The 17,989-nt window shown below is 41.8% G+C and overlaps 1 protein-coding gene across 3 annotated transcripts in view; it reads left to right on the top strand.

The window, feature by feature from the left end:
* Nucleotides 1-12,878: 12,878 nt before the first annotated feature.
* Nucleotides 12,879-17,989, top strand: part of LOC138198101 (voltage-dependent T-type calcium channel subunit alpha-1I-like) — a 172,172-nt gene continuing 167,061 nt past the window's right edge. For all 3 annotated transcript variants that reach the window (XM_069149294.1, XM_069149295.1, XM_069149293.1), the window contains exon 1: nt 12,879-13,836. The gene's annotated coding sequence lies outside the window, so the exon portion shown is untranslated. The remainder of the gene's footprint in view (nt 13,837-17,989) is intronic.

Below are 17,989 nucleotides of genomic sequence, written 5' to 3'. Positions count from 1 at the left end.
TCTTTGGAGCTTGGCGGAGCTATTTTGTCTCCACAAGAACATCTGATCAGCGGCAGCTCCAACCAAACAAGACTTGAAGCCTCAACTAATAGACAGAGCTTCAACATAAGGGACTGGAAGCCTCAATCTAAAGAACAATTCTGTAAATTGTGTCTGTTTAAGTTTCTTAAAATTCAAACATTAAAAAAAAGATGAGCAGTAATTAGCCATGTAAGCCAGCAGATGTCACCGTTGCTATATTATTGCAATATACTAATAGATGATGGTGGGAAAACATGTTTCAGTTCGCATACAAAATTTACTTCTGCTTTTCTGTAAATTAAGTATTATCTGTGTGTGACACAGTGCATTTGTTTGTCCACTGGGATACACAGAAAATGCCTATCCATCTTCCAGGCATCAAGTGGGATTAGATATTACGATTTCTTATTAACTAAACACAATTAGACAGTCTTAAAGTAGTATAAGCTATAGATTTTGAATAATTCAGTTCATGTGACCAAAACCTGTGTTGTAAACAAACTCAAGATAGTGAAGTAAGGTTTTAAACAAACATCATATAATCTGACAGGTCTACTGGCCGCTTGCTGACCAACATAATGGGTTTTACATGCATGCAGTAGCACAGAGATGGAAATGAAATCATAGAAATACAAAAATCTCTGCAGTGGTTCCAACCAGACACTTTGTGTGTGTGTGTGTGTGTGTGTGTGTGTGTGTGTGTGTGTGTGTGTGTGTGTGTGTGTTGAGAGACTTGTGAGTATTATAATAATCTAATCTGATGTAACAGAGGGCAATATGTGAGAGGCTGATTTAAGGAGCACATCATAGACAGGAGGAAGTAACAGAGTTTATTTGAGAGAACAGGTTCACATGCTGTGATCCTTTAAGATAAAGGCTGATGGGATCACGTCAGGTGACCTTTTCTTTCTTGGTTGTTTGGATTCATTAACAACAGGTGCATGGATGTGCTGTATGTATATGTGTGTGTGCGCTTGTATTTGTGTGAGGTAATGACTGCTGTGAAGGTACCTGGGGTGTCAAAGGTGATGTCTCCGGGGGAGGAGATTCGGTTGCCATGATGACTGCATTTCAGTCCCTCTTCTCTTTTCTCTCTCACCACCGTCTCTCCATCTCCCTCTTCCTCCTCCCCCCTCCATCTCTCTCCCTCTGTTTCCACATATTGCTCTCTGCCTTTCCCATATCTTTCCCTCTCTTCCACCTTCACCTATGGATTATTTTTAAACTTTTCCTCTCTCTGCCAAATGGTCTCCCTTTGTCTCCTACTTTCTATCACTCCTCAGCTCTAACCCATCCCTTTGAATACATTCTTAACTGGAAATAGCACATTTTAACACTTCCTTTCTTCATTATTCTGTGGCAAACAAAATGAATGTCCAGCAGTGTGTTGTTAGCACACCCATATGTTTGTTTGAGATCATTTTAGCCTGGCTCGAGACTGTCCTCTAACCCTGACTCTCTTTGCTGAGGCTCACACACACCGTTAGATGATGTGTATGAACTGCAAAACAGGTGAGGGGAGTAAATGTGTGTGCCTGTGTCTCACAGAAATGTTAGATGAGCTGTGTGTTGTTCAGTTACATTGATCCATTATGTCAATTTTTTACAAAACACTGTGCCGCTGGTGGGAAGGATAAGGGTCCACATCCAATCAATCATGTTAAGGCTTTGATTAACAGATTCCAATTACCTCGCTCATAGGCCCTAGAGGAATATACTCACACATACAAACCCAGAAACATGCACACAAACACAAACACACACACACACGCTCATTTGTGTAAATGTGTGTGATTTCAGCCGTCAGACAGCAGGATATGCCACGCTGTCAGTTCTTTAAATCCATTTCATGTAATGAGTATGGAGGGTGTTTAACACATTCCTGCGTTACCTTCACCTGTGCCATGTCACTTCTTTGGTGAGTGTGAGCGAATGTGCTGAAATGTGTGCAATGGAATGATTCACCTCAGCTTACATAAAACCTTTGTCTATATTTAGTGCCAGCATGACTCCAGATTTCTGCACCGAAGCTATCAGCCACACATTGAGATGTGCGTGGGTTTGCCCTGAGCTGACTGCGGTCCTGGTTTCTTGCTCTACGAACATGACAAATAAATCTGAGTTTAAGTGTTGCATGGATGCATATGTTCCATGTGTGCTGACAGTAGGCTGCCAAGGGTAAATGGAAAGGGGTTGGTGAGGAGAGAAGGATGAGAGGGACGCAAACACCATCAAACACAAACATGTAGAACTGTCGGTTTATAAGGTCACAAAAAGTCAGGTGGATAATTCTCTGTAACAATTCAATGCAGAGACTTTGACATCAGCTTTATCCTGACTCAGCTGACTATGGGCAAATGTGGGGGACACCCTGAACTGGTCGCCGGCCAACAGAGAAAGGTTTTACGACCACATTCATGGCCTGGGGAAGGAAGCCAGAGCACCCAGAAAAAAAAAACAACAACACAGGCACAGGAAGCAGAACTCCATACAGCAAGACCTCAACCACCCAGCAGGCTCAAACCCAGAACATCCTTGCTGTAAGGCGACTGCACAACCCCGCCACATGTATTCCAACCAACCACATATAAAATATGAGGCAGCAGTACAACATCAACTAAAAGTTCATCATATAAAAACATTTTCTACAAAATGGATGACTCTTTATCAATTTTAAACCTGTGCAAACTTGTTATTATATGTTATTATGTTTATACTGAGTGTCATGACTTTTCAATGAACGAGCTTTTATGTGTTATTTTCTCAAATAAATGTTTCTAGTTGAATATGAATAGTGCATGATAAAAACGTATCACAGTCCTTGACTTCTCTGTTAAGGAGCAAAATGCCACCTGCAGTCTGATATTCAGATAGTCTTTGGTCGTGCATGGTGGCTGATAAAACATGAGCTGAGTGTTGAGGCACAGCTTGATTCTCAGAAAAATACAAATTCAAATGTTCATCTAGAAAAATCAGACTGAGACCCCTCTGTTGTAAACTTCATTAAAACACCTTTGTGGGAATCAAACCGAAGATTGTTTTTGTAAGTTACATTACAAAACTGTGTGTTTCTTCTTTAAAGGCTTACTGCTCTGTGTACCTGCCAATCTCTAAAGGTGGAAACCCAGGGCGACTTCCTGTTTGTCCTAAAGAATAACCATGACAGCCTGGAGACTACACTGTCATTGACCTGCCACACAGTGACAGCATGTTTGTGTTTGGGTGCAGAGATATGTATGAATGTCAGCGTAGGTGACCTTTTCACTGCAGTGACATCTCTCAAGCACCTGGTATTAACGTCTGTGCTGGGTGGTCAGATCACAATTGGTCAGCTAAAAGTAAAGATGTGAACGCACCCAGGACGCATTGAGATGTGGTCTGCTCAGACCACGTTTGGAGAATGTCTGGGAGCCATGTGATCGCATTCTTTCAGCAGTGTGTATGCAGTGCATCTTGGGCCACATTGACGGAAAACCTACTCGGCTGACGTCGTCTGAAAAAGCAACACAAATGCATCTTCCACTGCCACGTTCATATGTTCATTTCTGACCTGGTCACCTCCACGTCTTCCCGTCATGTTACAGGAGGTTTTTTAGTTTTGGATGTTTTTTTTCCCCCCTCCGATCAAACCGCTTTTTCACCTGCAGATCTCTGCCGGCTCCCTGAAACATTTTCTGCCGAGATCAGCTGAACTGTACAGAAAACGGGAGAGATTCGCCTGCTAACTATAGAGGCTATAAAGCAGCTGTTAAAAACATTAAAAACACAAGCTGCTTGTATCCATCTTTAGCTGCACACACAAACTGGAAAACGGATGTTATCAAAGTGGCTGTTAAAGAAACAGCTGTGAGTTCTTCTGTGTGATTTTTATGTTGTTGGCTAATTCCAGGATCAAAGTAACACATTCACTCTATGTGCTGTTTGTTTGTGTGTGATAGAGATAAAGATAGAGGGAAGGAGAGAGACTGTGCCCATATGATGCATTACCTACAACTTTTAAACAGATTCATAAGTCACAAATTTTGCCCCAAAGTCATTCATATTGAGTTGTTTCCCGGGTTTGAATTAGGCCTGTCACAATACCACATCAGATTTTTACTACACGATTAACATGGCCAAAAGAATTCCTGTTACTGATATTCTCGTGATATCCATAGAAAACATGAACAAAATCACAACAATAAAAATATTGCTATCAGCAGAATGTATCTTTACATGTGTTTATTGTGTTTTCTTCCTTTTTTTGGAAAATGAATTAAACCCAAAGTACGAGCGTACTGAGGTGAAAAGTGTGTAACCATAACTGTACAAACAAACTGTGCTCCATTTTTTGCTGACTGTTGTGTCTGGGGTGTCTAACACATCATCTTTTTTACGAAATCCAAAAAGCCCTCCAACATTGGCGAGCTAAGCATTTTAGGGTGCAGAAAGAGTGTCTCACTCTTGTATCTCAGCTACTGGCCACACGGCACACATTCTGGTTACGTAGCTGCTAGTCAGCAAGTTAATGCATCTTCTTTTTTTTGTTTAATCGCAGGTGGCCACCAGCGTTAAGGAGCAATACTGCTATGTCTGAGTGTGAACGAGATAGTTACTTATTTACAATTGAGGCTGTTACAGCGTGAGTTTGATCTTTTCAATCTGAAAGATCGAACAAGTGATACTGAGTGACGGTGAATGTTTGCTCTCGCTGTCGTACGGTATGCACAGGGCCCGCCGTGCCATTCTGCCATAATCCCACAGTAATCAGACCTTCAGGCTGTGTGGCAGGACGGACCGACCTGCCCGCTCAGCCAAATCCCTCCAGGCTTATACTGTAAATACAGTTAAAAGTCCTGCATGCTTTACTGAACATTTCACATTTGTTTTTTCACCACAGATGATTAACTTTTCTTTAGCTAATGCACCAGTTTTCATAGCAGTCAGAATGATGTGCCAGTTTCACCTGTTTATGCCTCGGGAACATTCACTTATTTAACACTTCACGTCACTCTGGACAAATGTGTTTTCTAAATGCCTCAGTTTTAAATTGAATGTGGTTCAGAGACAGCAGATCGCAAGTCAAGCATTCATTATAATACATTGATCAACATTTGTGTGCAATCCACATTCAGGCAAAGCCTTCATAATTCAGGTGCACACCACACTAATATTTACTTCATGTCTCCATAAACTCTGACAGCACAATCATAATGCTGCAAAATTTTCAATCTGACCACCTCTATATACCTAATGAATCCAACTTTCTAATTTATTAAATGGTCCATCAGGAAACTATAAATGCCAAACAGAGGATTCAATTTACAGTGTTTATTTCACGCTGTCAAAAACAAGCATGAATTTTGATGTCTCTTTAGAGTCAAGTAAATTGTGTGCTCAGCTGTGGGAGTTCTATGATTCATATTTGATTTAATTTGCCTATAAGAACAATATACTATTCATGCAGGAAAAAAAAGAAAAAACAGGTTCTCCTTATTGTAACAGCTCAGAAATAAAAGAACGTGCTTCATAAACGTGGTGAGAGCAGAGCTGTCAAAGGACACATTGTTCTAAATGACAAAACTACACTGAGGGGGATGACAAGGAACACATTGTGGGAGTGCGTCGGATAAAATAAGCATATGGAGCCATGAGCTCTGCTGTGAATCCAGATAGCACTTTTGCTCGTTGTAGACTGTAAACACAGGGCAAGAATTTCAAACTGAGAATTCTTTGACTTCCTCTTCCCCATCTGTCCCCTCGGTCCAGGGCTGGCTCCATTTGTCGAGCAGCTTGCGCACACAGCCGTCCTTATTGTGTCCCAGTTGCATCTTATTGAAAAGTCACTTCCATCCTCTCGTACAATGAGCTACATTCAGGAGGAGGTGTGTATTTATGTACATGCATGCTCAGCAAGAGATTTACGAGTGTGACCGCAGTCTCCTGTGTTCCTGCAAAACGTGCTGTGAGAAAATCTTTGACATTTTTCAAAGTGAAGTAATTGAGAAAATGACTTGTTAGTTTACCAAATAATGATTGTTCAAATTAAAAGTACTCCCAATAGCTGTGTGTTTAATTACAGCCTTTCCTTTTACTTGCAGCCACTGAGCCTGTGTTGAACATGGTCAGCATCTGTCTTTGTGTTTTACTTCTGACCGAAAAGGAGCTCACACAAAATCAATTTAAAAGCCCATACAGCAGATATTTGTATGTTTTTAGCAAACTCCTTTTCTCTTCACCTCTCCTCTCCTTCCTCTGTGCCTCACCTGATCCCCACCCATCACCATGGCTCCTTCACACTCCTCTCTGACCTCCTCCTTCCCTTTATCAGCTCCGTCGCCTCTCACCACCACCTTTCTCTCTCTTGCCCTCTCTCTAAAAAAACGTCCCTCATCACCTCCTTCTCTTATTCTTCAGGTTTACTCACACTCCCCCCATCAGGCGGGACAAGTCAGATTTGACCACATCTCTGGCTCCCAAACCTACCTGGGTAAAACATCACACACGCAAACAAACTGCAATCTCTACACCCCACATATATGTGTTTTTATATCTATCTCTTGCTCTCACACCAGCCTTTCTGTGGTCACCTTCCTATCACGGCTCAGGGTCTGTGTACACATGGACAAGAGTGTGTGTCACATATATTCAACTCCCCACTCTGTTCAAGTAGTATGCATGCAGTCCAATTAAATCAGTGTTTTCTGGAGCTCCATGCAACTACGCAGAGAGTGTATGTGTAATGTTAAAAAAACACACATGCACACATACAGGATAACATAATATTGTTTATGTCCATAAGTGTGTATATACATGCATGTTTCAACATACATTATCTTTAAATAATGTAACCAAAGATATTATACATAATATATAACATTGTTTATATGTTAGCTGGTATTGCTACATACATTAAACACAGAAAATTCATTGTATTGCTGTCAGTGTTGGGAAGATTATTTTTGAAATGTAAAAGGTTACAGATTATTATTTCTCTTTATCTAAAATGTAACAAGTAATGTAACATACACACACACACACACACACACACACACACACACACACACACACACACACACACACACACACACACACACACACACACACACACTCACTCACTCACTCTCTCTCCCACCTTTTTCTGCCTCCAACCTAAGACCACAGTGGCCTCCGCTGGGCTCCACTCGCTACTTTTCTTGCATCTCTCCCTGAATGTTTGGATCAATAAGAGCCGGCTGCGTAATAGAATTAGGCTCTAATGGAAAGTACAAACTAGCTTTCTATTTACTAAATCCCTCCAGGGGGATTCTGGGTAGGTAAAGAGCAGACTGTGAAATGAGACTGTACAGTATGAGTTCGTTCTACAACTCTACTCGGAATAAGGTCCAGTTGTTTCAATTTTTCAGCAGTTGTCATGACGGCAGGTGGGCTCTTCCACGAGTGTTAAGTGGTGCTGGGGATAGCAGCAGTAAGAGAGTACGCTGTCCTTGCATGTCTATAAATGTGATTAACAAATGCTGTTTTTGTGAGTTCAAACATCTTAGAGGTCTGTTTGTTTTTGTTTTTTTTCAAGTAAAAGGCCATTTTTGTTGCACAAATAGGACATAGTACTTTGCAGTATTAACATGCATGTAAATCCAATAGTTTGTTCAAAAAGGGATTGGACATGATTTTACAGTATTCTAATAATCATTCAAATTCAAAAAATGTATTGGTATATGCAACTATCGTTCTTGCTATTTTATCTTATTTTATTGTGTAGAATGTGCATTTAAAAAAAAATTATATTCAATATTTTGTATCCTTGTACATGCTGCTGTAACAAAAATTTCCCTCTGAGGGATTAATAAAGTATCTATCTATCTATCTATCTATCTATCTATCTATCTATCTATCTATCTATCTATCTATCTATCTATCTATCTATCTATCTTAATTCCCTTTTTTTTTTACTGGCTGTAATGCGTTACTCCCGTCAGGAAATGGCAGTGATGGACCTAAAAGCTCTCTGCCAGCTGCTATAAACAACTTAAAAAGAGGAAGAACACGTTGCTACCATGCCCTGGATCTTTGCAGGTAAAACTGTGGGGCACTGTGAGGTTAGATGCCAAGATGCGAAGAGCAGAAACATACAAATAGGACTACATTCGTCAAAAGGTTCTGTGTGGAACTTCTTCAAAAAATGTATGAAGGTGAGGTTGCAGTGCAAAGGTACTACAGGTAAAGCTGACATACAAGTCTACCACAGCTATGCACAGTCATTAGAGTGAAGCACCAAGCAAACATCAATAATCGGACAAGCTTCTCATCAGATTTGTTCAAGGTGAGGGTTTGAGAAGTTTGTTGGCATTTGTTGAGCCCAAGTTAACGGCACAAGTCTTAATGTGTGTGTGGATGGAGAGATGCAGGGCAAATAGTCGAATTAGTTGAATAGTTCTGAGCGAATTTCGAATAGTATTTTTGTTTGAAATGCCCATGCTTAATAAAAACATGCACACGTATCGAGAAAGACACAAAAATACATACTACAGGTATTGTAGTGTTAGTGACTATTACAATACACACAAAACACAACATATTCTCGCATGTTTGGCTGCTGTCAATGCTTAATCACTTAAAGGTCTTAAAGTTCATAGTAACTGAAATGTGATGGGGAAATTGATGCATAAATTTAGTTTGAAACAAAAACCAAAGCACAAAGCTGATAACATTCGGCTGAACAAACATCCAGTCCATCAGGCCAAGCATCACAGTTGAGTTTAGTGGAAGTAGAGTTGATGCGTGAATTTTTCTTGCACTTCACTGTTACTTCTTCTTCGCCTAGAGTTCCCTATCTCACCTCTTGGCTCTCCTTCTTCTCTTTTGTACTCCTGTCCTACCCTTCCATCTTCTTTAATACTTCCTCTCCATCCTCGAGCCCCCATTTTTTTAGCTCTTTACTTTCCCTGTCAGCGCGCCCACTCTCCTCTTACCCTCCTCTCCTCTCCGACAGTCACTTTCTCCGTCAGCAATGCAAGAGGGAGTAACATGACTCTACTGTAAGGACGCCTTAGTGTGGCCTCGACATGATTGATGTGAAACACAACCGCACATACACACACAGGTGGTGGAGGAGAGGGGGGGGCCTTATCCGCTCAAAGGAGGACACATGTCCAGTCAACTGGGACTCTGAATGTTTCATAAGAATACAGGGGGCCAGAGTTTAGGTTTCAGCTTTGTAGGTGTGTGTGTGTGTGTGTGTGTGTGTGTGTGTGTGTGTGTACAAAACACTGTGTATGTGTAGAGTGAGAGGCAGGCAAAAACTGTGAATGCATAAGAGATGGAGTGTTTTACATAAGACATACAGTAAAAGGCATTAAAGAGGACGAGGATCACTGCTGAAGCAAATCTTTCATGTCACATTGGATTATAGAGATGGATGTAGTTTACATGCAAACAACTCCTGGAGGTGTCTGTGTGTGTGTGTGTGTGTGTGTGTGTGTGTGTGTGTGTGTGTGTGTGTGTGTGTGTGTGTGTGTGTGTGTGTGTGTGTGTGTGTGTGTGTGTGTACGCATTACTGCCTGTATTTATGCTTATGATACTCTGACACCCAGACACACCAACAGGCTGCCTGTATGTAAGCATGTACAACCGCATGAATGCAGGCATATGTTCTTATACTCTGTGACTACCTGCCTGGTTGTTTAATGTTAAGTTAGTGAGTGTGAGGGTTGTCCCTGCAGCACTAATCACTTTCCTCCAGATCCCTCCATGCTCCAGGTGCCCTCCAGGACTGGCCCTTATCTCTGCCCAGCGAGGGTGAGAACTCACATTTTTACACATAAACACAACTACTAATACACACACACACACACACACACACACACACACGCGCACACACGCACACACACACACACACACACACACACACACACACACACACACACACACCTAAGGATGGCAGCCCTATCTCTTCCCAGCAGCCCCAGAGGCTGTGTGCAACTGACATCTCTGTAGAAACCAACCTCTATCGGCGCGGTCATCCAAAATGACATACCAGATTTGAACAAAGTTTCACAGGATTTTTCAGGTGTGTTTCAGCAAACTACCCTTGTGCTGTTTTCTGCTTTTGAAACTGCAATCGACATCTAAACAACATCAGAACCTGAAAGGAGGCTGAAGTTGGACTTGCTGGATTCTTAACCAATAGGCTACAGGCCAAGGAAGTGCTTACGCTAGTCTGATAATTTTTTTCATTAAAACTAAGCCGCTGCACAGAAAAACTGATAAATAAGTGTTACCTCACTTCAACTCTGCTGCTTTTTATCAGGTGAATTTAGCTGCCAAAGACAAAGTTTGACAGTAATCCTTTGGGGTTTTTGGAATTGCTCTTCCACTTCTCAAATGGGCGAAATATTTGTTATATATATATATATACAGACTGTTACTGAATACTACCAGTAATAATAAAAACATCAATTTCCCAGCATGGACCACTGTAGTGCAAATCCTGCCTTTATTTTATTGCCCTGAATAATAATAATAGAAAATAAAAACCCACCAAAACACAGCATGGTTCAAGATGTCACTGTTTTATTGCACTGCTTTGTTGTGATGCCATGCAGCGTGACACCAAGTGATTTGATGCAATGAGATGTAGTGTGACACGATAGGTGTGCAATGATGTGATGATGTGCAACTCGCATTATTTAAAGACATAGCACACTGTTTAGTCACTAATACATCCTGATGAGAGCTGTTAAACAGTCATGCCAAAGCTCTTCCAAAAAAAAAAAAAACGCTCCATAGATTTAAGCAGGAGAAAAAAATTAAGTCTGCGATATATCTGTTGTTAGTCAAATCCAATCTAGATAGAACAAGGCTGCTTTAGTAGCCTATTCTTTATCATTAAAACACACAAGCTAGTTTTGTTGCTTTGTTCTGCCTGCTAATTGCCTAACCCAGGCATTGTAGTTGCTCATAAGTGCCAACCGAGAGAAAGCACACAGTCAGCAAATATGCCCGCTAAGTTCCAACTGTGCTCCCTAAACTTCAATTATTCACAACTTATGAATAACGCACTTTACCTCAAGCTGGCAAGTGGGGGTATTTTTGCACATGGTGCCATGAATTAGTCATGGCCTCACAATGGCAAAACATGTAATTTTCATTCCTCCGGCCTTTTTCTTTTGTGGGGTATTAAAGTGCCATAATAAGTATTTTACTGTCAATACATGTAGAGAGTGTCTAAAACTAACCTGTATACTTTAAACTTCAAAGCAGCAAACTCTGCTTTCAGTGGGACTGAACTGGCATGTGAAGGAATGCAGTCATGTTTAATTAATCTGAAATCTCTGCAGCCTCATTCTTTGTACTACACGGATCAGCATTATTCTGAATGACCAACAAACAATAAAACACTTTTTTTTTTTTTTTTTTTAGCTTAAGGAGCACTTAAGGTGTTCTCCTATACATTCGGTATTAGGTAAACATTATGACGAAGCCTTCGACGTCCAATACCAATCTGTTACTATGACCTAGTCCTGACATAAATGTATAAATGGCAGGCTGGCTGCTGTACTGATGGTGATTGTGTCTCTTTCCTGAGGACACAAGTAAAGAGATTTGATCTTGCAATGTTTTTTTTTTTTTAAAGCAGGCAATTGTGGACAAAGTTAGGAGGAAAAATAAGAAACTTGACAGTCATTGTCTTGATTAGGGTACTAAAACCCTGCACGAAACTGCATGCCAGGAAGTATCACAAGAGTTTGTGAGAAGGTTGACCCAACTGTGGGGAGAGTAAGGCAGATAAATGGAAGGAACAGGACAATAATGGTCCAAATTAACTCGAGTCTTCCCAAATTAGAAGTTTTCAGCACCTCGGACAGCGCCGACAAGGACCTGCTGGCTTGGTAGCTGTCCGTGGTGCTAAAAGAATAAAAGTGTTTCTAAATTTAAAAAAAAAAAAAAAAAAAAAAAGAAGAAGAAAAAAACGTGTTTTAGCGCGTCGAAGTCGTCATGCTTTCGAACTTCAAATTGATATTTTCCTACCCAGCTGATTTTCCATCTGCATTAAACACCCCTCCAGGCGACTTCCCGTCTCTCTCTTTCATCTCTTTGGGACTTCGAGCTGACTCCACTTTCTGCTGCTGTGCACATCGAATAGAATATACAGTATGTTGTCTTATCATATGCCAAGGTATCGCCACCCACTTGCAAACGATCCCTGTCAGCACTTCGTCCAGTAACCCCCCGCCCCCTTAGTGTTTTTTTTTAATTTTTTAGTTGCTCACGCGTTCAGTCCTTCGCGTTCACGCTGCGATGGTGCGCTCGCTTGCCCGATCTCATGAAGACATGAAACGCTCAACCTGATTATCCACCGCTGTGAGCGTGTCTGCCTATTTATGTCTGTGTGTGTGTGTGTGTGTGTGTGTGTGTGTGTGTGCGTGCGCGCGCGCGCGCGCGCGGACTTAATGCTACTCTGGTGTCTCAAATCACGATGCTGGTGTGAACTGGTTATAAGGGTATGAGCATGTCTCATCAAATATTAAATGCGCCGTACACCATTTTCCATACGTATTGCCATCTCGGCACGCCAGAAACACAACACGCGCACAGACAGACAGCGGAGAGTCGCGCTCCTCTCCCTATCTATGATACAATATATGTGTAACATTAAGTTAAATTAACTTTAGATCGATTTAAGGTGTGATTTAGTGAAACAAGCATTATCTATGTGGGGACTAGATAGAGGATCAGGAGCGTGCCCCCCATGACTCTCTCTCTCGCTCTCTCTCTTTCCCTCTCTCTCTCTCTTTTTTTCTTTCTCTCTCCCTCTCCCTCTCTCTCGCTGAGAATTCACCCACAAGCCTCAGATAAATTAAAATGGGAATGACCAGGAAAGATCCACTTTTGTTCCTGAGCGTCTGACCGTTCAAAGTGGAAAACATTTTTGAGACATTTGTTTTTCCATCCGTACATTCGCGAGATATTTTGGGTTCATGAAGAGCCTGGCTTGACAAATGCGCCCCTCCATCGCCTATTCCAGCGGGAGGAGATCTGGGCGCACGATGAAGTGAAGACGATACTCTCAGAAGAAATTGTGTGTGTGTTTTAGCCTGAAGGGAATTAACTGTTACAATTGTTTTTGAAAACAGGCACGCCTTTTTGGATACAGTTCCTGGGAATATCAAGTTGAGCCCCGAAATCGCTGCCGGAATGGACTGAGAAGATATAACATGTTCTTCATGCCAATGTTTGTTTGTGGGAACTGCATTGGAAGAAGGGAGAAGATGGACACGTTGTTAAAGAATGCTGCGTCTGACAGTTTTTCTCCAGCTTCGTAGGATTTTTTTTTTTTAAATTTTTTGCAGTGTACACTCAGTCAACGTGACCATGGTAAAAAAAAGTGTTCCCAAATTCCTTTGCGCATATGGCTTGAAGTGGAACTCAAAATATTGATTATATCTGACATTTACTGGCTCCAAATTGTGTTCTGGGAGCCTCGAAATAAAAGTTGGCTGGTGGAAACACCATGAGAAATGCCGTTTGATTTTCTTCTTGGCTTTCTGGAAATGTGAGTCCAGTGGAGACCAGTGCGCACCACACAGAGTCGCCCAAGGCTTCAACGCACAGCCCAATTTTCCGTCGGGGAAGTGGGCTTTGCACCGCAGCACCGCAACGACGTTCTCTCTCCCCTTCTCGCCGAAATGCCTTCGTGTGCAACGACTTCATAAATGGCAAGTGGATACTGATTTTCCATGGTGGTCACCGGCCAGGTGGATCAAAGAAGGCGACACCTCGGCTGTTTTGTCCAGTAAACCTTGGACACACCTTTTTTTTTTAATGTCAGTCAAGGTAAGTTTGGCCTATTTTCACTTCAAGTGTTGATCGCATGTCGCTGTGGGGTTACTCATGAGCTGTGATGTTCCACGTTTAAAAAAAAAGAAAAAAAAGAAGCTGAAAGCAAGCACACACATGAGGCGAAGGTGTTGCTTGTTCGTTAGACCTGTAGCCCCGCTGATCAGACAAGCGATGTGCTGCTATCTCTGCAGACTGAAATATTTGTAAAAAAAAAAAAAAATAGTAGCCATGGAAATATTGCGCCAAAAATGACAACTGCTTTTATAATAGGAACCTGAACAAATAAACTTGGCAGTGTTGAATATATTTACAGGCAGAAATCCATCACAGAAATAGATTTCTTTTAAAGTTTTAATTAAAACACCTGCAAACATTTTCACTGTAAGACAATCAGAATGCGGTGTTCTGGATTTGAGGGACAGTCTGTAAACCCATGAACATGTTCAATAAGATCATGTTTCAGATACATTTTATCTTCATAGCAGCACATTTCTTTTTTCTGATCGATTTTGCAAACAATCCGGAATCTCAGTAAAAAACTATTTTGTTCTCAAAATTTTAACACTGATGCACATAAAGTTGCTGAGGGACCTGATGCAGTCAGAATCACCCCCCGAGAAAATGTTACATTAGAAACCCCAATGATGCGCATTTTGACCATTATTCTTCCATATTTTCTAATACTTTTAACAAAAATGTCCCAAGTTAAGACAAACAGACCATGATCTCACCGGAGTGATCACCCCTTACCCCCACTCCCCTCCTCATTTCTGTTGGAGAAATTTGCGCCACAGCCCATCTTGATGTGTCTGGCACAGAAATGTAGATTGGAAAAGCTCGACTTTGTAGATCTGTATACTGCCTTACCACTCTTTTCTTTTTTTGGATTATTTAAAGGGGACATTTGTCATATATATTTATTGCTTGGGGACTCTGATAATAATCCTGCACTCTCCACCTGACTGGAATTTTTTTCCAGAAAAATAAGCTGCACTCACCTACTGCACTTATTTAAGTGCCTCCACCTAAAACTGCCATACGGTCGACAACATCAAATAATTTGGACGTAAACGCAGTCACACATATTGTCTGTTATTAATCCCAGTTGAAGACGAAAAGACCTGCAATTGGCCCAAAATGGATCTCATTGTGTGGGGGGGTGGGGTGATGGCAGAATTGCTGCTAATGCCGGGTTCACTGTCCGCACCTTATAATAACAAAACGCCCTGAAGCAGCACAATAAGAGGCAACTGGCAATGGTTTTAGGTGAACTCTGACCTCAGTGACAGAGCGTCAATAAGCTTGTTCATTCATATCTGCACCCCCCACACACACCTCACAACCGCACACCTTCCTTTGTATTGATGTAAGCCCAACTGGAGACTGATTCAGAGGGGCCTGGTTGTAACATGTCTGGGGTGCAAACATTTTTTACTAAAAAGACGACTACTATCAACTGAAAAAATATGACTCAACATGGCATATAGTTTTATTCTCCTACAGACACATTATATCTGGTATCAGTGACTCCAGTGAGGATCAAATGTCTTGATTCTGGAACTGTCAGTGCCACTTTATACACACTGAGATTAAGGACAGAGGATAGGATGTTCAGGTGCTTGTGCTCTTCTGGCGGTTGAAATCAATAAGTTAACAACAATACCTGTTCACATCTATGACTTGCTTATATGCCCAAAGACACACACACACGCACACGCACACGCACACACACACACACACACACACACACAAATGGACGTCAGGTCTGGCCTGTATGAGATCCAGTATTGTGATTCACCATAGGAGGGAGAGAGGGGGTTCTTTTGTAGCGGCAGCTCACAATGACCTGAAAGTAACAGGGGGTGGCACAAATCGAAAAAAAAAAAAAAAAAATGTAAAGGTGTGTGTACGTAGAAAATGAGATGGAGCAGTATAAGTAAAAGAGAGAGAGAGAGAGAGGGAGAGAGCGATGATGTAACAATTGGGGGAAAAGGCTAAAAAAGAGAAGGAAGAAGGGGATTGAGCAAAATGATAGGATACGGAGGGTGAAGGTACGAGGAGGTGTGAAGATGAAGAGAGTTGCTGAGGGAGGTAGAGGAAAGGAGAAGGAGAGATGGAGAGGGTGAAAATGACAAAGGGCTAGAGGGAGCACGGAGAGAATGACAGCGAGCGGCATACGAGTGTGTCTGCAGTGAATGCTGGTATTATTAGGTTAGGTGAAACGATCGGTTTGTGCTCGACAACTGTTTGGCGAGGGCAGCCACATACTGTGCCTTGAGAGCCTCCTGTGAAGGCCAGAACAAGTGAGAGAGAGCGAGGGAGGCGGGGTGGGCGCGCAGAGACGAGGTTCGGGAGCTGTGACTGTCGATATTCTATGAGGGAGAACAAAGAAAGGCAAAATGCGATGGGTAGAGGGACGGACACCAGCAGAGAGGGTGACACAGACAGAAAGGACTGTAAGAAAAAAAAAAATGGCAGAATGAAAAGTGATCAGAGGACAGATATGCAGAGGTTATTTGTTCAGTGCTATGATGCTAAATTATGAAGAAAAAAATGGTGAGTGGTAAAAAGTTTTCAGGTGTTTATTCAGTTCATGGATTCTGTCAGATTTTAAGTCTTTGATACTGGCATTGGTTCGACACCTTGATTTTGATGGCAGTTCCTGAACGCTACTTTTCTTTTATTTCAATAATAAAAAATAAAAAAATCCATTTTAATAAAATGAAAATTACATTACATACATTACATTCAAATCTGTAGTTTTCAAGCAGTTTAGAGGGGGAGAGTGTGACCTGGTTGTTTGCAGTAGCTACAAATAACAGATGTCCTCTAAACACCTCACGCAAGTGATCACAACACGGTACGATTTATCGATGTTCCCTAAATGCCTCACATGCTCTCAATAGATGCTAGCAAGCTGTCTACAGACAGACCATAGACTGTATATAAAAGTTGATGTCGGTTGTTGGTCTGAAAAGTGATGCCAATGCAGAAATGCCTTAACGTACAATACTACCGGGGGCCACTAGGGGTTGGCTCCAAAAAGACTCTGGCTCCATAGACTCTCATTTATCTGTCAGTACATTTTTTTTCCCCACAAGTTACTAAGGTGTTTTTAGCTAAATTCGCTCCTGATCAGTGTTCTGGTGGTACGTCTGCTAATAATCCCATAATGAATTAGATATTATGTCTCAAAAAGCCATTCATTTGGGGGCGTGTCAGGTTTTCCGCTATAGCTGGGTGGTGATAGTGTCCTCAGCCTCTCAGTCCGATCAAGTCAGATCCACCGCTCACTCTTCCCAAGCTCGTCCAAATATAGTCAATTCTGCCCCCCAATAAAACCAAGATGGGGATGACCAAAATGCTGAACTCGAGTCTTCAGAAGAGCAATTAATCAATCGGTGACATTGCAGTTGGTTGCCACTTAAGACAGAAAGTCTAAAGTTACTGCAGAGCACAAAAGTCAGACAGATTTGTGGCCAAATATCAGTTTGAAAAGTGAAATAAGGTTTTCGACTGTAAAATGTACCCGAGTTGAAACAGTGATTTTTATCTACATGAGCAGGCTGCCCAGGTCCGGCCATTGTATGATAAACTCTGTGGCACACTGACGCTGATGATATTTACTCCTACATAAACAGAGCAAAAGTTATGTGTTTTAAAAAGAAAATGTGTTAATGTGGATCTGGCCGAGGTATTGCAATTTGCTACCGAATGAGGCGTCATTTTTTTGATAGCATTTCAACGCCGAAGCAGTTTACCCTGTGCCATAAAAGTATCGATGTTGGGTACTCAGCCCGGGGCCCACCTATCTCTTTCTCTGCGTCTCTCTCTTCCTGGAAATGTTAGTCACTGTGAATGCCACCGGCAGGCAAGGCTGTTGACTCATGTACACTCGCCCACAGGCTCTGCTATTGTGTCACATTGAACGTGATTGGAACCAAAGGTGTGCTTGTGTCTGTGTGTGTCTCTGTGACCAACAGGGTGTTTGTGCATCTGCGCACGACAGATTGCACGCAACGAGCCATAAATATGGGAGATGAAAGAAAAGGATACGTGGGTCAACAAAATAGTAGGAACACCTCACGAAGAGGGAGGTTTCTTTCACTGCAGCTACTGAATCACAATTACAGATGAAGCTGCTCAG

Source organism: Embiotoca jacksoni, unplaced genomic scaffold (assembly GCF_022577435.1).
Source record: "Embiotoca jacksoni isolate LCO1_2020_lvr unplaced genomic scaffold, fEmbJac1.0.p SCAF_15, whole genome shotgun sequence".
NCBI classification, from domain to species: Eukaryota; Metazoa; Chordata; class Actinopteri; family Embiotocidae; genus Embiotoca; species Embiotoca jacksoni.
Note: the sequence above shows the minus strand (reverse complement) of the source record. Positions and strands in the feature narration are given on the sequence as shown.